The sequence below is a fragment of the Chanos chanos genome, chromosome 4 (genome assembly GCF_902362185.1).
Source record: "Chanos chanos chromosome 4, fChaCha1.1, whole genome shotgun sequence".
NCBI lineage: Eukaryota > Metazoa > Chordata > Actinopteri > Gonorynchiformes > Chanidae > Chanos > Chanos chanos.
Genome location: NC_044498.1, coordinates 53,698,407 through 53,720,523, shown reverse-complemented (window position 1 = coordinate 53,720,523; position 22,117 = coordinate 53,698,407).

Here is a 22,117-nt window from a genome sequence, read left to right as displayed (position 1 = left end):
ATGTATCTGCCTTTTCTCTGTGTGATATATTCTTCCGCTCTGGGCTGAGTCTGCTGAGGATCTCATCTGAGTTTGCTGAAAAAGGCAGAAACAGGCCTATAAACAGACTCTCTGGTCTGCCTGGGTCCAAAGCTTAAATAACAGGACTGATGCCTAGCCTAAAGTTTAAACAACAGGACTGATACCTGACCAGATCTACTCACAATAAGAGCAGACAGCCAGTACTCTGGGTTTCATACAAACTGAAAAATATGTCCCAACTGGACAGTGCTTCACAGTGGAATATTTAAAACAATAGACAGTGTGCCCATAGACAGATGTGAAAACTACTTCAAATGATCAGTGTTGTTGTTGTCATTGTCATGTCGGCTGAGAGGCTAAACACTTACGTCAGGACAGCTCTCTCAGAGCAGTTAACGCCTCAGCATAAAGCATTCTGCTCCTTTATAACAAACAGGTTTGTCTGTATTTGAATATATTCATCTAAAATTTATATTATTTTATGTGAAGTAATAAAAAATTTGAAGCTTGTTCTTTTTTTTCAAGACTGTGAATAAATACCTGGGGATAAGAGGAGAAGGATTATAAATAAATATAAAATATCACATTAATCCTGGATCATGATTAAAGGCTTTGTGGGTAATTTGGCTTTTGAAACATCTGTGGGGGTCATGTTTTACTTTGTTTTTTAAAGATCATTTTGTTTTTTTGTCTCCTTTTGAAAAAACATTTTATTTTTTCACCTTGTTTTAAAAAATCATTGTGCATTTTAGTTGGGTCTGACACCCCTTAGCTTTGGGTCTGATTGAACATTACATCCAGCAAAGTCTGAGGCCAGGTACAGGCATGCTATTCCCATATGCTTAAGCATGGACTCCCATAAACAGAGTGAGGATGGGCTCATTTGACCTTGGATCTGTGGCAGGTGGCCGGCACAGAGAGCCGGTGGCACTGGGGTGGAAAAATTCCTTGGGCTTTCATCCGAGCTCTTGTGAGAACATGCTAAGACCACACATCCAGGGCCAGTATTCCAATCTAGTAGATAATCGTGTTGCATTAATGAAGACTGCTGAAGTCTACCAGCAAAGTCTGGGACAGTCAGTTCCCCCAGATCTTGGACTAGAGGTGGGAGGCCCTGAATGAAGCATATTGAACCAGGACCTGGAACACCACAGTAAGAGACCTGTGTTAAACACTATGACCTCAGGACTGGGTACAGTAAGAGACCTGTGTTAAACACTATGACCTCAGGACTGGGTACAGTAAGAGACCTGTGTTAAACACTATGACCTCAGGACTGGGTACAGTAAGAGACCTGTGTTAAACACTATGACCTCAGGACTGGGTACAGTAAGAGACCTGTGTTAAACACTATGACCTCAGGACTGGGTACAGTAAGAGACCTGTGTTAAACACTATGACCTCAGGACTGGGTACAGTAAGAGACCTGTGTTAAACACTATGACCTCAGGACTGGGTACAGTAAGAGACCTGTGTTAAACACTATGACCTCAGCACTGCGTACAGTAAGAGACCTGTGTTAAACACTATGACCTCAGGACTGCGTACAGTAAGAGACCTGTGTTAAACACTATGACCTCAGGACTGGGTACAGTAAGAGACCTGTGTTAAACACTATGACCTTAGGACTGCGTACAGTAAGAGACCTGTGTTAAACACTATGACCTCAGGACTGGGTACAGTAAGAGACCTGTGTTAAACACTATGACCAAAGTCAAGTATATATCCAGTCAGTGGTGAAAGGGGCCAAATAACTACTTTCTATTGAGACTTAACTGATTTCCCATTTGATTTCCACACCGCATGACTGAAGACCAGTTTAACTCAGAAATCTGAAAAGTGACAGGGTAGAGAAAATTGAATCCGTCAAAGATTGAATTGTGTTGTAATTTCAAATGTGTGTTTTATTTTTGTCATTGTGACTTGAAAGACTCAGGAAGTTTTACTGAAACTGTAAATTAGGCTAAAAAGTTGAAAACATTGTGCAACACTAGATTAATGAACAACATGAAAACAACATGAAGAAAACATTAAAACAACATGAAAACAACACTGCCTCTAAGACACAGTCACTCCAGCAGCTCCACACTCATTTTTCAGCAAACAGCAGTTTTCTCACCTGACCTTTTGAAGAATTCCCATGTTCGGTTTAGGCTGTGTTAAATATCGATTGGTCTAGTCTTAGAAGAGCTGATTTTTTTGTATCCTAGATCTTACACAAATGTGAATATTTCAATATAGAATTCAACATGCATGTATATTACCAAACATTTTTCATGGTTCCTCTTCACGCTTAGTCTGTGCTTTGCACTTAAACACAACCAAATTTGATCATTTGCTGATCTGAAAGGGCATGGGACACACTGCATGTGGAAACCTTGTGCAGTAGTGAAGGTTTTTATGATGCCATTGGATTTATTGTGAGAACATCTGCTTTTGAAACCAACAAAAATGGAGACCATACAAAAGGATTTTTATCTTCAGAAAAACTGGTCTTATCAAGCTGAATACAAAAGTTACTCCATAGTAATGGTTCTACGTATTAGTGATCAATAATGTGTGTGTGTGTGTGTGTGTGTGTATATGTATATGTGTGTGTCAGCGACATCTTTGTAGAAAGTTTGACTTCCACAAAGGTGGTTTAATCTGATGAGAAAAACACAGAAATGTTCTGGGTGTGGGGTTTATATATATATATATATATATATATATATATATATATATATAAGTGTGTGTGTGTGTGTGTGTGTGTATAAATACATACACACACGCTTCTCTAACCATTAAGCCACGGCTGCCCCAAATTAAATGCCGGCGAGTCAAGCCCATGGACGATATCCCTTTAGCCACAAATTGGATATGTTTGTGGTAAGCAAACTGAACTGAATCTGTTGCCATTGGAGTAGTTAGACTACAACCAACCTCACTTTGCCTTGCAGACACCCAGTAACCCACAGCACTGCTGCCTTCTCAGCAGCATACAGTGGAAGTGTGAAAATATCTTACACACACACACACACACAGAGGTTCCCAGGCCAGATGAAGCTGAGGGCTCCATTGTGAAAGAGGCCCTGGGTTAAGCTCTAAATGCAGGCGCTTTCTCCTGAGGATTAGTGTGGAGATGAGGGGTCACTCCGTCTGCCACTGCTGTCACAAATATTCATCTGTCATCAACATCATGATGTGTTTTTCTTTTATTTGAATCACATCTAAGCCTCTCTCTCTCTCTCCCCCTCCCTCTCTCTCTCTCTCTCTCTCCCCCCCTCCCTCTCTCTCTCTCTCTCTCTCTCTCTCTCTCTCTCTCTCCCTCCCTCTCTCTCTCTCTCTCTCTCTCTGTCCTGATGCTCCTTGTACATTCTTTCCCTTCATACTTCCTTTTCTGGCTTGTTCACTTTCTTTCTCTTCCTTTTCTACGTGACAGTTCATCTCCAGATTTCAACATTTGCTCTTTGTCTTTGCCCAACTAATGTTAAAAACATCCACCTACAATAATAAGAAGAATACAAGTATGTAGAGCCCAATATCACTATCTATAGTCTCAAAGGGCTTTACATATCCACAACAAAGTCAAATCAAAATTATATTATCCATGAGTAAAAAAAAAAAAAAAATGAAAGTTGAGGAAGAGCTCAGAGAGCGACAGCCATCTTGACACCATGTTACGGTGTCTCACTGTTTCGGTGTGGTCTTATTGTTACGGTGTGGTCTCATTGTGATGGTGTGGTCGCATTGTTACGTGTGGTCTTATCGTTACAGTGTGGTCTCATTGTTACAGTGTGGTCTCATTGTGATGGTGTGGTCTCACTGTTTCGGTGTGGTCTTATTGTTACGGTGTGGTCTCATTGTGATGGTGTGGTCGCATTGTTACGGTGTGGTCTCATTGTTACGGTGTGGTCTCACTGTTTTGGTGTGGTCTAATCATTACTGTGCGGTCTCATTGTTACGGTGTGGTCAAATCGTTACAGTGTGGTCTCATTGTTACGGTGTCGTCATATCGTTACTGTGTGGTCTCATTGTTACGGTGAAGTCATATCATTACTGTGTGGTCTCATTGTCACAGTATAAGGATATCCTGCCCATTTACATTTCTGCAGTCTTTTTTTGGTCCTTTGTTTCTGAGTGAGATTACCTGTTCTGCATTTATTCACAGACATCATTTCAGATGTTAAATTTGTCTTGAAGTCATTGCTCAATTTTTATACACCTTGTTGTGGAAAGCCAGAATGTCAGAAGGCTCAAATACGGGCTTTTTCTCATCATCTGATCCAAAGTTCTGATAGAGTAACAGCTTTTCCACATATAAATCTGTAATACATCTAAATTTCCTGTTTGTATGTTTGACTGAAATCTCATGAATGTATTGTCTCAACATTTAAAGACACTGTTGCCATCATTAATCCTTTTTAAACTTACTCCTTTTTATTTGTCTTAAACTGACAGTGCTGAGTTATTAATACTGAGTTGTTGCGTTATTCAGTTATGAAGATAATACTGAAAGAAACAGTGTAACAGAATGGTTGTGTTGATATGGGTTGGTGTGTAGTCTGGCGGGCGGAGGATACACTGATGTACTAAGGGAAATGTTCATTTAGAATTTAGAGTCTCTGTGATGCCACACACACACTGTGAGCAGTGAATCTAACCTCAGCATATAAGCCATTTCATACACACTGGTCCTGAGCACACAGATGCCAGGGGCAGGGGCAGTGGGCAGCACACCTGCACCCAGGGAGCAGTTGAGGCTTAAGTGTCCTGCCCAAGGGCACTTCAGCTGTGGATGTTGAGGGAGGGTCGCCCACATTTTTCCCGCCGGTCCCGGGGATCGAACCGCTTCTCTAACCATTAAGCCACGGCTGCCCCAAATTAAATGCCGGCGAGTCAAGCCCATGGACGATATCCCTTTAGCCACAAATTGGATATGTTTGTGGTAAGCAAACTGAACTGAATCTGTTGCCATTGGAGTAGTTAGACTACAACCAACCTCACTTTGCCTTGCAGACACCCAGTAACCCACAGCACTGCTGCCTTCTCAGCAGCATGCAGGGCAACAGATCACAGGATAACAGATCACAACACAACCGCACAGCAGATCACAGGATAACAGATCACAGGATAACAGATCACAGAACAACCGCACAGCAGATCACAGGATAACAGATCACAGAACAACCGCACAGCAGATCACAGGATAACAGATCACAACACAACCGCACAGCAGATCACAGGATAACAGATCACAACACAACCGCACAGCAGATCACAGGATAACAGATCACAGCCACTATTAAAAATGTCTCTATTATTCATCAGAGCGAGGCCTGTGTCTGAACAGTGGTTGAACAGGACTTCAGTCTCACACTACAAATCAGTGGCTTTATTAGATTCTTCATGCTCCTTAGTCTATATCACAAATGAACAGTATGACCCTATGTCCTTGAGCAGATCAATTTACTGTCTATCACAGCACATCCCTTTAAACACAGAGTGACACAGTGTCTGAACAGTGGGTCTTTATCAGGAATGTGGAGGCAAAGATCGGAGTGTTTTTCAGTGCTGTGCAGAATGTCTAAAAATCAAGTGTGAATACACTACACAAAATTGAGACATAAAAAATCAAAATCTAAAGGACCTTCATTCAATTTCCAAAGCACACACAAAGTGCAGTATTTGGCATATTCCATGCCGAGTGGATCGACAAGCAGAAATGTTCATTTAGATGCAGATACAGTGATTTGTAATCTGCTCATGTACAAAGTGAAATTGTCACTTTGTGGGACTTCTGGAACACTGTTGTGAGCCTAGATTTATGCCCCTGGTGGTCTGTTAGACAAGTGGCACTATATGTGCTGTGACTACGGCAGTGGATCTGTAACAGTAACTGTTTTTGTCTTAATGCAATAGCTCTGTAACGATATCACATACATGATTCATATACTCACAGTTCATCATTCAGAGCAAAAAATGGCTAAGATGTACATGACATGTTATGCAAAAGCATGAGTGGTAAACGATTGTTTGTAAACCACTGTGCTGATACTGTTAAACCTTCCACTGAGAAAACACACAACTCCAGTAACCTATGGAAAGATGGCAGAGCCTACACACAGATGGTCTTCACACACTGCTAACGCACAACCATTGTGAGCAGAGAAACAAAGACAAATTCATATTACCCAAACTTCTCTGTCATCCTGTGGACAGCTCAGCCACACTGCAGGGCTCTCTCTGTGTTCAGAGAGAGAGAGAGTACTTCGGTGTTGCCATGGCAACAGTGACAAAAGCCTCTTGGTGGTAAATTGGAATGCCGTCTCCATCTACGCTCTCGCATTTGCCTATTCACCCATTTAGTTCCTTTTCACCCTCCATCTTTTTCAGTTCCTTTGGCAAATCACCACAAGCTTGTTTACTTCAGCCGTGATCCATATTCACCACAGAATTAGAATACTAATAAGGGTGAGGATAAGCTAGGGACATAGCACAATGCAGCCTACATGACAGGAATCTGATCCTTCTCTTTAGACTGAATAGAACCATAAAGTCTCCCAGTTTCAGGTCTTTTTGTGTTTTTTCATTTTTTTTTATTTTCTTAAAACTCTTCTTGTCCTCACTGCTTTAAGTAAAGTATTCTTAAATAAAACCTTTTAAACATCCAACTTGATTTGTCCTTTTTCACTCTATCTCCACATAAGTATAGGGAGAATCAACTTTTACAAAAAATGTTTCAAAAGTAAAAACGGGGAACAGAAGAGATATCTGCCCCTTTCCCCTCTCACAAACAGTAAGAAAGTCTATAGCACAAATACACTCTATTTTACAAAACCGCTCAATTCTGAGGACTCTGAATGCTTCAGTTGTTGTTCGGTGAGAGCTTGGCATCATCACGGCAACCTGCTGAGTCTGAGGGGGAGCTGGCCCAGGGAGGAGGACAGAAAATGTCTGTGTAATTAAGATTATAAAAATGCTGATATTTATGGCTACATGGCCCTGGAGGGGCAAGTTAACTTATTTTGTCAACACAACAAATTATTCACAACACTGTTGTTCTTTCTTATATGATGTATTTGTCTTTACCTTGGATGTTCCCCTGACGTTTTTTTGTTAGTCAGGACTGCACACACTTCACTATGGATACTGACTCCATATAGGTGATAAGCATAAAGCTGTTCACAGTTTTATACACTGGCTTTGTCTTAAGTTTCTCCTCTTGTCTTTGCCCTTCTCGGTTTTTTTTTGTTTGTGTGTTTTTTTTGTCTCCTATTCACACCTCATTTAATGTTGTAAATTTTCTTGGCTCTCCTGTTTATGCTGTAAACTGTGTATCTTTTTGCCCACTAATAGGCATTAATAATGCTTTTTCCCTCCAGAACACATGCCATTGTTCTGCTGAATATTTTCAGCCAAGTGCTGCACAATTACAAATGTTAACCTCATGTAAAGTTAATAGTCTGTCCAAATTTTCTTATGCTGGTATTTACATTCAGACTTGTGAGAACAAGACATTGTTGTGACAAACTGGAAAAGTCTTTTTGGGAATCGCATGTTCGAGAATTCTTTTGTTCATTGCAAATTATAGCGTTGTTTTATTAGCCAATGTATTCTGCTTCACACGGATTACATGTTCGATGCCTCATTACCCCGAGACTATCCACATGTTTATGCACATGTCTGAAATGTCCCCAAATGATTTACACTGTGCAGCCTGTCAAACTAAATATTTATGCTGCAGGAGGTCATAGGTCAGAGTGTGTCTATGTGTTTCTGACACTCCTGCACAACATCAAAATATTATCGGTGTTGCTTATGACTACTCCCAAATAACACTGCATATCGTTTTATCCACTCCGATGAAGATAAACTGCTAAACTGACCATCAACTTGTCAGTTTAGCAATACTGATTAAGCCTACAAACCTGGTATTACTCTAGACTGTGAAATGTGCTTTAAGTCCAGAGTTGATTATGTATCTTCTTTGAGGACGATTGTTAGAGCTTGGTCCTTTCTCAGGCTGAAAAACATGAAGACTCTGACACACTGCTTTGTGCTTAGCAAAGCTTGGTTCTCAGGTTTGGCAAAAAATGCTACGATCTGACTACAGAAAGCTGGTGTCAGAAAAGCATATCTAATATCTTTACGGCAGATATTAACATTTTAAAGGTTTATCAAGTGTTGATTTTGAAGCTCTCAAAAGTTTTTTGAACAGCCTATTAGCTCTCCAGATTTCAGTCTGAGTAAATAGACAGTAAACATTTGTGAGTAAACATATTGCTGAAGATTACGTAAGACTGTCCCAGTGAGCAGCTCTTCCTCTACAGATGCATCCAGCACGAGCTATAAGTAGTTTTAAAACATAACACAGAGCATACTTTTGACAAATGTTTGACTCTCAGTTCGAAATTGTTCAATATATGTCATATTTTATGATATAGCTTTGTCTTATTTTAGGTTATAACTTTAGGTCATAGCTATTTTACATTTTATTTGATTCTACAAGTTATGGTATCTTTCTTTTGCTGTTGTTTGTAGCCATTTTCATGCAAAACTTTAACTGTTACATCTATATTTGTGTCTTATTCTGCCTGGGAAGAACTTGTATGAACAACAGTACACATATATTCATATATTCATGTATATTCATATACATATATTCATAGTTCTCCGAGGTTAAACATGAATTTACGCTCCTCTTTCTGTCTGTGCTTCAGAGCTGCACTCAGAATCATCTCTACACTGAAGCTCAAATCAGAGCAGTCAATGCTTCACAAGCCCATGAGGCCTTTGGACAAAAGCAGTCAGGAGGCTTTTAGAGCCAAACTGGAAATATATTGCTCCCGGCCTTGGCTGCAGAGCCATATGTGTTCGTGAGTGCGAGGACTTAAGGTGTCTTACCAAAGCTTGCTGACTGTGTGTTCCAAAGCAAAACTTTCTGAGCTGCGTCTGCCAGACGTAGCCCTGGCCTCTTTCTTGATGCCATGTTAGAGTTTTGTTCAGACACATGTCTGTAGCTCATACAAAAGCATGTGAAGTTCAAATGGTAATGGGTAGGTGTTGTTTGATTTTCTGAATCCATGAATTCCCTACTAATGTGCTTAATGTTCTTTGAAATTAAAAAAAAATATATATATTATTTCGTTTCAACTATGAATGAAAATGCCCTCAGTTAATCTGCCAGTGAAGGGTGTGTAGCAAGTTTCAGTCCATATAAAATTGCACCAACTCATCTCTGTGATGTTGGCCTTCAGAGAGTATCAAATGTAGGTCCTCTTCTTTCAAACCACACACTCCACAGAAACCTCTACTCCTTCACCCCATATGCTATCTTACGTCTACAAGTTCAACATTCATTTCAAGAGGTCCATGTTGGAGGTCATAGCACAGGAACGTTTTTGGCATAAAACTTTCTCCACTCTGTGTGTGGAGCAACACCAGCCACAAATCCCTCACTTGGACCAAGTATTTGCTGAACGTGCAAAAACAGAGAGCAAAAGAGAGAGAGGGGGGGTGCAGAGAAGGGGGAGAGAGACCACAGTGGACTGCCATGTAAATTAAATGCAGATTCTATGTGTATTTTTTGTGTATTGAGAGGAAAAAAGACAGATGAAAAATGGAGAGAAATAAACAGAGTGAAACTGGCAGAGGCCCTTGTTTCATTTGGCGGAGAACAGTCCAGTACGGTTACAGCCCAGTCATTACCCAGGAATCCTGAGAGGAGGAGGGAGGGAGGGAGGAGGGGGAGGGAGGCCAAAAACTCTCTCTGTGTTCACATCCAGTGCTAAGGCAGTTTAAAGAAAATGCAAACTCACTTAGAAACCCTAAAGGAACGAACACGTACAGCAAAGGAGCCCTTTCACAGGCTTTAGGCAGTGCTGGTCTTGTGACCTTAGATGTTAAACCTTTGTATAAGACATCATCAGAAGTTGTCCTTATTGGATTCACCATTTATTGACATTACTTGTCCGCTGTCCTCTCCTCCCCTGTTAATGCTTAGTATATACTCACAGCACAGTGGTGTGGATGTTAATGTTCTCAAAACATTAACAGACACACAGTAGATTGGAAAAAGGTTATTTGACAATGACTCCAATGAATCTTATGAACTACATTTAAATCCTTTAAGTCAAACGCTTGCATCCATCTAAAGAATCAATGAAATATTCCTGAAAATAAGATGGCAAGTGCATTAAATGATCTTTTCTATTGTGGTGAGAAAAGCCTTGTAAGAGTGCAGAGCTCCGTTCAGCCCTGCAGTGCTCTTACTTCTTGGGGTGACTCTCCTGCAATTAGTCTGTGGAAACTTTCTGCACATATTACTGTTTCTGGAACAGTACTCTCCTCTTAAACATCACTTTCAGTTGTTTCTGCTGATGGCATTCTGAATAATATCACTTGTTCTGGTTTTATAAAATAGTTTTCTGGTAAAGACAGCACAAGCTATTTTACAAATGACAAAACTCTAAGGACAGATTCTGTTTAGCATGATGAAACCACAGCTGTGGACTTGATGTTGGCTGGCTTTGGCAAAACAGGTCAAAATGCAAAAGGGAAGGGGTTCAGTGTAGTTAAAAGAACACAGCTGACACCCTACAATCATAATTTATGCAAACTGAAATTGCTACTTTGTATGTCACCATGGCGTTTGTTTGTTGTCTTTTATTAAAAGACTTGCTGAGTACTTAGCTAATGTTATAGCCATTTACAACTGTTCATATCTCTCCATGCATCAGTTGTGATTTTCTTGTACCTGCTCAGATTTCTCATGACTAAAGACAGCTGATGACGTCTAGCACAATACAGCCGTGCCTGTTCGGCATTAATATAGCATTTATCAGTTCCTCAAGCATGAAGAAAGTCATGAATGTTAGTTCCAGTGCTTAGCAAAATCCAGGTGCACTGTAAAAGACTGTCATGTAGGTTAACAGCAGAGTACTGGCAGCAGGGTTGCCAGGACATTTCCGTTTTTTCTACAGTTTGCTTACTGTAAACTTAATTTACAGTTTATTACTGTTATAATGTACTAAAACACGGTATTGTGCTGCGTTTTATTGAATTTACAGTATACTATTGGTATCAGGGTAGCCAGTACAATATCGGGTTTTTTTTTGTTGTTGTTGTTTTTGTTAAATTATTTTAACAATGGAATTTCACCATAATCTCAAATACAGTACCATGTAGTCCTTTTTGTAAATAGAGCATATTACTGGCAGTATTGATGACAGCCAATTACTATGAATTAAGCACTGCCTTTACTGTAACCTTGAATAGCAATTTTAATGTGATATTCTAATCTATACAACAGATACAGTACCACAGTGACCATCTTGCCCCGGCTGGCCTTTTGTCCCTGTTTCTGGGTTCATTGCAATCAAGCATCTGAAAAACAGAGCAGTCTGAGATTAGAGCTTGGATCGAAATAAAGTCTGTTACTATATGAAGTATTCATGAAGTCAGGGTTTAAGATGCGCATGATGAATGTGAGAGAGAGAAGGACAGTTGGAGAACACAAGCCTTACCTTTGAGTGAATTCAAATGTACAGGCAGCCTCCTCTTGGCACTGTAGGTTAAAGGTGCAGAAGAGTGAGAACAGAGCAGTAAGCCCTGTCACAAAGGTTGGCTGGACACCCTCACATATGACATGACCCTCAGGGCTGATCGTCCAGCGTCCAACAGTCAAGTGCTCTGTTCCACCTGAAACCTGAAGTTAGAGTAATTTCAGAAAGCATTTGACTTGTGGAAATATCTCTACTTGGAAGAACATTCATGCTTTGCTGGAATACAGATAACTTGAAAAGCTCATGTGATATGCAATATACAGTATGTCAGTTCAGTGAATACTTACCAAGCAGTATTAGATGAGGAGTCAGGGTTAGTGTTAGGAGAATGCACAGAAAAGAGAGGACAAACTCCCAAACCTGTAGGCTCAATAACGCTTCTAGCCGTAAATTAACCGAACAAACAAAAACCAATATGACTAACTTCTTTAAACTATTCAGAAATCAGCCTTACCTACAAAATAATAATTAAAAAGTTAACGCTACTGCTGCTCTTTCCACCCATAGCATGGCGAGTTAAGACCACGTAAGAGTGCTGCACACCAGCACTGATCAGCCAGAGTTTGTTTAAAGATGAAGATAGTACTTAAACATCGCCAGACAGATCAAATGTATTTCAACTCACCGTATGGTTCGCTCATAAAGTACAGGACTCAGATGGATTATTCTCGTAAAGGAAGTCCAGAGTTGGATTCAAGATTTCATGTTCAGCATGTCTCCTTTAGAAATATAACAGCGTATTCACGGGGCCTCTCTGCTCCTGAATCTAACATCAGTCCCAGAATGCAATGCTTCACAGTATATTGCAGTATTTTATGGGAAACAGCAAGCTGCCCATACATATTGAATGCATTGAATGCAGAATGCATTGATTTCTACAATATAGGGCCGCTTTAATGGGAAATAGTATGTTACTGTCAGAATTGCCTGTTTTCTTACAGCATTTTGTTACAGTGTGACTACATGTCTGACAATGCACAAACACCTTGCATAAACACCTAAAACTGGGCCTTCTGTCAGTGCAATAAATGTTTCATCAGTTTAACAGGCAGTGCTGTGTTACATCAGTGCATTAAATGTTTCATCAGTTTAACAGGCAGTGCTGTGTTACATCAGTGCATTAAATGTTTCATCAGTTTAACAGGCAGTGCTGTGTTATGTCACTGCATTAAATGTTTCATCAGTTTAACAGGCAGTGCTGTGTTACCTCTGGCATTAAATGATTCATCAGTTTAACAGGCAGTGCTGTGTTACGTCTGACATTAAATGTTTCATCAGTTTAACAGGCAGTGCTGTGTTACCTCTGGCATTAAATGATTCATCAGTTTAACAGGCAGTGCTGTGTTATGTCACTGCATTAAATGTTTCATCAGTTTAACAGGCAGTGCTGTGTTACGTCTGACATTAAATGATTCATCAGTTTAACAATCAGTGCTGTGTTATGTCAGTGCATTAAATGTTTCATCAGTTTAACAGGCAGTGCTGTGTTACCTCTGGCATTAAATGTTTCATCAGTTTAACAGGCAGTGCTGTGTTACCTCTGGCATTAAATGATTCATCAGTTTAACAATCAGTGCTGTGTTATGTCACTGCATTAAATGTTTCATCAGTTTAACAGGCAGTGCTGTGTTACGTCTGACATTAAATGTTTCATCAGTTTAACAATCAGTGCTGTGTTATGTCAGTGCATTAAATGTTTCATCAGTTTAACAGGCAGTGCTGTGTTACATCAGTGCATTAAATGTTTCATCAGTTTAACAGGCAGTGCTGTGTTACATCAGTGCATTAAATGTTTCATCAGTTTAACAGGCAGTGCTGTGTTACATCAGTGCATTAAATGTTTCATCAGTTTAACAGGCAGTGCTGTGTTATGTCACTGCATTAAATGTTTCATCAGTTTAACAGGCAGTGCTGTGTTACCTCTGGCATTAAATGATTCATCAGTTTAACAGGCAGTGCTGTGTTACGTCTGACATTAAATGTTTCATCAGTTTAACAGGCAGTGCTGTGTTACGTCTGACATTAAATGTTTCATCAGTTTAACAATCAGTGCTGTGTTATGTCAGTGCAATAAATGTTTCATCAGTTTAACAGGCAGTGCTGTGTTACATCAGTGCATTAAATGTTTCATCAGTTTAACAGGCAGTGCTGTGTTACGTCAGTGCATTAAATGTTTCATCAGTTTAACAGGCAGTGCTGTGTTATGTCAGTGCATTAAATGATTCATCAGTTTAACAGGCAGTGCTGTGTTACGTCAGTGCATTAAATGATTCATCAGTTTAACAGGCAGTGCTGTGTTACATCAGTGCATTAAATGTTTCATCAGTTTAACAGGCAGTGCTGTGTTATGTCACTGCATTAAATGTTTCATCAGTTTAACAGGCAGTGCTGTGTTACCTCTGGCATTAAATGATTCATCAGTTTAACAGGCAGTGCTGTGTTACGTCTGACATTAAATGTTTCATCAGTTTAACAGGCAGTGCTGTGTTACATCAGTGCATTAAATGTTTCATCAGTTTAACAGGCAGTGCTGTGTTACCTCTGGCATTAAATGTTTCATCAGTTTAACAGGCAGTGCTGTGTTACGTCTGACATTGCTGCCATGTTCTCATCCTGTTCTACATTTTACCTTAGTCACGTCAGTGGACTGCGTTAGTTGTGTTGTTGATTAAATGGAGTATGCTCCGACTAGAGCTTCACGTGTCGTGTCTGTTATTTCAACATAACATGGTGGCAAGCATTCTGAGTCTTCTTCAGAGGCTGATAAATCTGGGCCATTTCACTGAGGACTGGCTAAGTCAGATTACTATAGTGGTGTTCATTCTGGTATGGAGTAAACCTGAAAATTATCGATGCTTTTTTTAGCCAAAGATATGCTAGTTGTGTCATAGAGTTTCTTTCTTTAATGCATTTTTTTTTCATATCATCAGTTTTTAGCAAAATTTTGCTCTTGAAGGTTGCCTGCTGGATGTAGGGTTAGGGTTAGGGTTAGGGTTGTGTACTAATTATGTCCACAGCTCCACAACAGGATACAAACATCTGGGTTGACAGAAAACATGGCAAGTGTTTGGTGAAGGCCAGTAATAATGTACATAACACTGTGATAATGGGTTTGGAATAAAAGTCACATTTTGAACATATGAAAAATAGTTAATCCTGATCAACACAAGGCCCTGGACAAACTGAATGAGCGCAAGAGCAGTAGAAGCCTTAGAATCCATGTGAGTCATGAGACAGGAGACAATGAAGAACACAAATGCAGAGAATGTCTAGGTAGCTTCTATACAGGTTGTTTAAAGCAGTGCATCTGAAATAATATGATGTGTTATTCTAACCCTGATACGAAGACCAATCACTGTCCATTTCATTGACTAATGCACACAAATTAGTTAGATTTTGGATTTTTGTTAAAAAAATGGGGTGAAATCTTCCAATCATATAGCTTAACTCTATGTTAGTAAACTGGCTCTGTTCTTATTTACCAACTATAAGCAGTAATCAGCCATGTACACAACAACTGCTGTTTAAAACCTACTACTGTAGTTTTGGAGAGACACACAGCTTCTTTCATTAAGGTACAAACCAGCTAGGAACACCTGAGCCAGTACCAAATTCAAAATGGGGATCATCACTTATGCCTGCTCTTCACAAAAAAGAACACTGGATATTCCTGTTGTGGACTGGCTATTCATTTAATTAAATGTTGAGTTCTCTCAAAGTCTGAAAATGACATATTACTGGTGAGTCCCAGTTACCTGGCCTGTAAATGATACTGTTTAGTTGACTGTGTTAGCATGAGAGCATGTTTCTGTTGGCAAATTTATTAATTTTAAAATATCTGTATAGCATGAGATTAAGAGAAAAGATAAAAGGTGAAAGATAAAATAACCTCTACAAATCCATAAAGTGATGCTCTTACTGCACCTACCTATTAAACAATGCTGTGCGAGATGGTGGATGATTGATTGTCTGCCATCTGTATGCATGGCATGGCAACTGTTTACTGTGATTTAGATTGACTGTTTGTACTGAAATGATTAACACTTTTCTGGGTGTAAAGGCTTAAGCATTTATTGAACATTCTAAATTTGTTCTCTTCTGTTCTATAAATGAGAAATATGAGGAAACTTACTACTACATCCAATTATTATTAGTAGTTGTAGTAGTAGTAGTAGCATTTACAGCGGTGTAATAAATAGAAATAATGTTGTGATTTAAGGTTATAGTTATAGTTAAAGTTATAATTAAATTATCAGTAGTACACAGGAGGTAGAGCATTACCAGGGGTGCTGAGGTGCAGTGCATTAAGATTAGGTGAACCTGAATACCTCATAATTAGTGTAAGGGAACACACCTTCTGATGTCTCATTGTGGAAAAATAATCCAGAAGTCAGTTAAGAGTCACATTAAAATATGTCATTATTAATATTACATGAACTTTCACACTGATAGTAATAGGACAGACATATAAAGCTGTTTCAAACTTTTTTTGTTCACAGTAACTGATTAGATCCACACAGTTGGTTTTCCATGTATAACACCATCAGAAACGTTTGTTTCTCACAGTTGGTTTTCCATGTATAACACCATCAGAAACGTTTGTTTCACACAGTTGGTTTTCCATGTATAACACCATCAGAAACGTTTGTTTCACACAGTTGGTTTTCCATGTATAACACCATCAGAAACGTTTGTTTCACACAGTTGGTTTTCCATGTATAACACCATCAGAAACGTTTGTTTCACACAGTTGGTTTTCCATGTATAACACCATCAGAAACGTTTGTTTCACACAGTTGGTTTTCCATGTATAACACCATCAGAAACGTTTGTTTCACACAGTTGGTTTTCCATGTATAACACCATCAGAAACGTTTGTTTCACACAGTTGGTTTTCCATGTATAACACCATCAGAAACGTTTGTTTCACACAGTTGGTTTTCCATGTATAACACCATCAGAAACGTTTGTTTCACACAGTTGGTTTTCCATGTATAACACCATCAGAAACGTTTGTTTCTCAAGAATATTTTTGGTCAACCTCTTCTACGCCCAAACTACAATACCAAAACTAAAAATGTACTGTTAGCCTTTGGGTATTTTTCCAACACTGTAGGTGACACTGCTTTCACTGTGGTCCAATCTAGAGAATAAACCGGATCTATCCCTTTCAGAACATCTCTTTACAACACTTTGCTACGTCAGTGGAGACATCTGTGCCGCTGTGCCAAAGGCCATTGCACCAGTTTGGCTCTATTCAGTTTGTCCAGCGCAGAAAGCACTTTTTGCATCTTGCTTTCTTCCTTTTCATCAGTTCTTTGGGCCAGGCAGCAAAGTGTGCAAAGTTGTGCTGAGAGAACAGGCAGCATGCCCAGTTCTGTCCCCTCTGATGGATTTGTTCTTGTGGGTTATACTGGTTGGATGTGTGGCGGGAGAGTGTGTGTGGAGCCTGTCTCAAAGAAGGGTGACCTTGAGGAAGATTTCATACCATGGGATTGTTTTGCGGCTCGTAACCTAATAAGGAGACACTGGATTAACCTTCATTTTTTCATAGATTTTTCTTTAAACATGTGAAGGCAGAGACTCTAATATGAATTATAGTTACATGAATACTCTCATGAAATAGTTCTTCTGATTTTTCTCTTGACTAATCATCTGTAATGTATTGTATCCTGAAATGATCAGGACTAATACTGATGCATAGAAACACCTGATTTTTGATCTTCAGTTAGTGAAAAACTCTGTTTATGACATGGATAACTCTGATGCTTTGTTACTGTGACAAAAGCCACATTTTACAGCTGGGGTGAATGGCTTGGCACATGCTGAATAAACCTTTTTTGTAGCTTTGGACCTCTGAACACAGCAACTGTGGTGGACCTGTTTTATTACATAGGATGAAATTGGGCTTGACTGACAGACAGGCAGGGTTATACGGTTGGTGTTTGTCAAATATACCCATAGTGTTTTAGTGTTCAAATGATAGTACACAATAGCATACTTCAATATCTGCGTATACAGGTATCTCCAAATTAACATGAATACCTGAATACTTGAAAGGAACAAAGTAATCTAAGATCAGAAGCTTTGATATGTGTGTGTTAATGAAACAATGAGCCTTCTCGCCTCATGCTTAAGGTAATGTATACAAATGCAGGAACCAGCTGTCCATTGACTGTCAAGGCTACAGAAAGAGTTACAGTGACTCAGAGAGAGGACTGAAGCTGGGGCGATTTTGAACATTTCTGATAAAGTAATTTACTTAAGTCCAGTTTTGTAAAAAAAAAAAAAAAAAAAGCATATTCTTCAATAGTGATGTCTAAGTCTAAGGTGTAAGCAGGTCATTAAAAAAAAAAAAACCATAATTTGAGTCTGACAACACAGTCTGCAAAAGTCACACCTCCCTCACCAAGAGATTTGTACATGTGTAATTGACCAGAGGTCTTCATTTGTGCTGTGATGGATGTGGTGACTATGGCCCTTTGAGCTTGTGACAGAAGGGTTGCTGGTTCAATTCCCAGGACCGACATCCATGGCGGTGTTTGCCCTTGGGCAAGGCACTTAACCCCAATGCCCCCCGGGTGCAAGAAATGCTGCCCGCTGCTCCTGCGTCTGGTGTGTGTGTTCTCTACTGGTGTGTGTGTTCACTACTGGTGTGTGTGTTCACTACTAGTGTGTGTGTTCTCTACTGGTGTGTGTGTTCTCTACTGGTGTGTTGGATGGGTTAAATGCAGTGTGTGTGCGATCACAGAGATTTACGTTACATTTTTTTACACCTTCCATTAGCTCTAAAGTACAGGTGTAAACGCACCCAATGCACATTGAAGTCGCATTGAGATCCAATCGCCCAGACCACATTTGGAGGTGGTCTGGACCGCATATGACCACATTCTTTTAGCAGTGTAAACGCGAATGTGATCTCGACCACGTTGAACAACCGCCCACTTAACTGACGTCAAGGTAAATAAATCATGTTATGAGTCTACGGGTTAAACAGAACACTTCTGAAATGAATATCTGATCCATGAACAACACATGATACCAAATCGCTAGTAAACCACACTACAAATTTACAACAAGAATTCTGTTCGTACAGAAATTTAATACTCATCTCGTATCATCGTGTCATCTACAATCAGTTTATTGAGCCGAGGTATACAGGCAAGGCATCGTTTGTCTCCAGGTGTAAACGGATGTACTTCAGAGCTGTGCACTTGTGATCGAATCACCAGAATCAGACATAATGCAAAGTGTAAACAGGGCCTACATTATGGTGTTGGGTGCATTCTCCAGGTATGGTTTAGGCACATTCAACCAAAACATACGTATACCCTCAAATACAAAGCATACATATACCCTCAAATACAAAGCATACCTATACCCTCAAATACAAAGCCATTCTGTGTGACCACTGTGAGGAAGCATTTCTAATCTAAAGTGAGTTCCAGGACATTTGTGCCCTCATCCCGATTTGCTGGTTTGATGAGCATGAAATAAGATGATGATAACATGCCCCAGCTCTCAGCTCAGCTGAACAGTGTTGGTAGATTCCAGGGGAGAGCCTCAGGCTGTGAGATCCCCAGCAGATCATCAAACAATCACATTTAACTATAGCCTGTTGAGACTCTATGCCAATGTTTCCATTTCAACAGTTAACTGTGGACTTAAAGTTTTAGTTTGTTCAATATAAACCACAAAGATGTGAGCATTTCTGCATTTCACTTTACATTTCACTTTACATACAACCCGGAGTGCCACTCATACAAATTCACTCTCAGCCATAGCATTAAGCAAACAGAGCGCTCGTCACTGTCATCCTTATTCATTATGAGGACAAATGCACTGTGCCAGACATACATATGTATCTAATGAAGGGTCTGATGCCTGTTCGTGGCTGTGTGGAGGATGAAATGCCCTTATTTATTGATTTCTTCATGATGAAGTTGTCTCTCAGTTGTCTCAGGCATGGCACAGTTAAAGGAAGACAATAATTACACTCTGACAGCTGTCTATATCTATTACTGGGGAGGGTAATATTATTTCCTTTGTACTTGGTTAATAAGTCTATCCCACTGTTACTTGCCAGTATAGTAGCATTATGATGTAGCATTATAGTTAGCATCAAATTATTGCTAATCACGACTGAATATTCTCTTTGTGCAAAATAGCAATTGATTTAGGCCTAAACGATAAAACCATGGAGGTAAAGAGGTAAAAGATAAAACTAAACAGGTAAAACTAAAGAGGTAAATTCTTTTTCTTGGAGTCCTAGCCTGCACTGTTGACTCCAATGATTGTCATACTGACATCAAAATCAGCCTATTGTTAGATCATAAGAGAAGAAACTACAGGCCATTTTCACTAGATATTAGGGGGAAAAAATAAGTCATTTTTGCTAGAAATGATCCCAGATGCTTCAGTGTCATTCCGATATTAACTGTACACCACATTTTGTAAAAACAAACTTTGTGGAGCACTATTTATAAGTGAAGCAGTCCCTTAAAGAACCTTATTTACATTTATACAGAGTGTCTAGGAACTGAACTTTAAAGGGCAAAGTCTGAACACTGGCTTTCCTCACTGACCGAGCAGTTTATTTCACAGAGAAGGTGGACAGAAACAAGGCTGATCAAGAGTAGCCTTTTTCTCTCTGGAGATACTTTTGCATGTGGTGCATTGTGAGTTTGCAGCTGACACATGTAAAACTATTTTTTTTTTGTGTTAGAAAGGGTGGGGGGGGGGGGGGGGAGGGTCAATGACAGGCCTGATCTGTTGCTCCATGGATAAGTCAATGCACATGCTTGTGTGTGTCCACAACCAGCTGCCCTGCTGATCACAGCTTTAGTAGGACACATACCAGTACAGGTCCTTTCCGTCAATGTTGAAATTCCTTATTCTCTTACACTCTGCACACACAAGTTCACTGACCTGCTAACTTGGCTCACAAACAGAGAATACATGTGGCTGCTACTGAAACCATACTTCACCATGCTTCTAGAAAACTGATAGATCTCTCATTGAAGAAAACACACAACCAGCAATGAGCTCTTCTGAGTTCTTGAGAGGGAGAATAACTGTGCTTGGACAGTGACTGTGCGAGGCATGGTTCACATCAGCAGATGCTTCTTATGAAATCGCAAAATCTAAAAGTTTGAGTGATTTTTATAAGTCAAAGTAGCCATACACCTCGCTCCAATCTTGTTTCAAGGATTGTTCTCCAGGTTTGCCGATTCCAAGGGTTCACTTACTTTTTCCACCAGAACTGTGAAGGTTTAATGGATGTGTCCAATAAAGACTTAAGTATTATAACTGTGTCTGTGGTAGTAGGTTAAGCACATTGTGTTTGTCTATACTTTAACTAAGATGCAGATCAGATCACATTTTATGACCAATTAATGCAGAAAACTGAGTAATTCCTAAGGGTTCATTTACTTTTTCTTGCCACTGTATATTGCCTTTATCCTTTAATTTCTTGAAAGCTTGGCCTTAACTCCAAAAGGAGTGCCTGTCTGATCTTAGAATTGGGGTAAAAAAAAATCACATAGGTCACATGCAGACAACTGACATATTTTATATATTGTTTGTAGCCTGAAAACCCTACAAATATGAATATATATATAACCTGCCACCAAACAGTTATGATTTAAATACCTCAGAATGGAAGATGCAAAAATATATGAAGAAAAGTTTCCTACCACGAACCAGTGCAGACCAGAATGCAAATGTTATTTTACTATATGAATGGAAACAATACTGCATTTCAACTGCAGCAATTAGCATATATGGTAAACAGATACTAGATATGGTTAAGATTGAAGATCTTCTCTACAGATTTGATAACCCATTGGAGTCACTGCCACTAGAGCTGACTCAGATCCAAACCAGACTGTGACTTAGGATGTGAGGATATTTTTCACGGTAGCCCTGTAAAATTGGATCACAAGTGCTGAGTGACCCTGAGTTTCTTCATGTGGCAGAGAAAGAGCATCTGCTCCTAAGATTTTTTAAGTATTTTGTTAGTGTTGCAGTTACAACTGAGTTTGTTAGTGTTAGTGGCTCCCAAGTACCTGCACACTCACAGCTTTACGACAGATTTCTAGAAAAGAAAGTGGAGAGGGGAGCCTGGGAACTCTTAGCACTTTAACTTGTTAAGAGAAGGAATGCCGGGCACTGAACTATCTAAATGAATAAATGCTCGCAATCTAGGGAAATACAAGAACTAATCCATTTAAGACCGGTCTCCTAACCTAATACCACATTGCGTGTTGCGTATAATGTGTAAGTATGCCTATCTGTAGGTGTGTGAGTATTTAACTAAAGAAATTCTTGAAGGACAACATGGCCAAACCTAGGGAATGTGAGTAGTGTCTCCAAGAGCCTGTTCCAAGGTGCAGTCATGTTCGGTTGTCGCCTGGCGAACCCAGGCTGTATCTTCGCAGTTTGGGCTTGTGGTGGTGGCAATCCAACAAGTGAACACAATACTGCAAAAGACTTCACCAAATAAAATCGTCTGCCCTGAGGGGAATAACGAAAAGGAATAGGGATACACA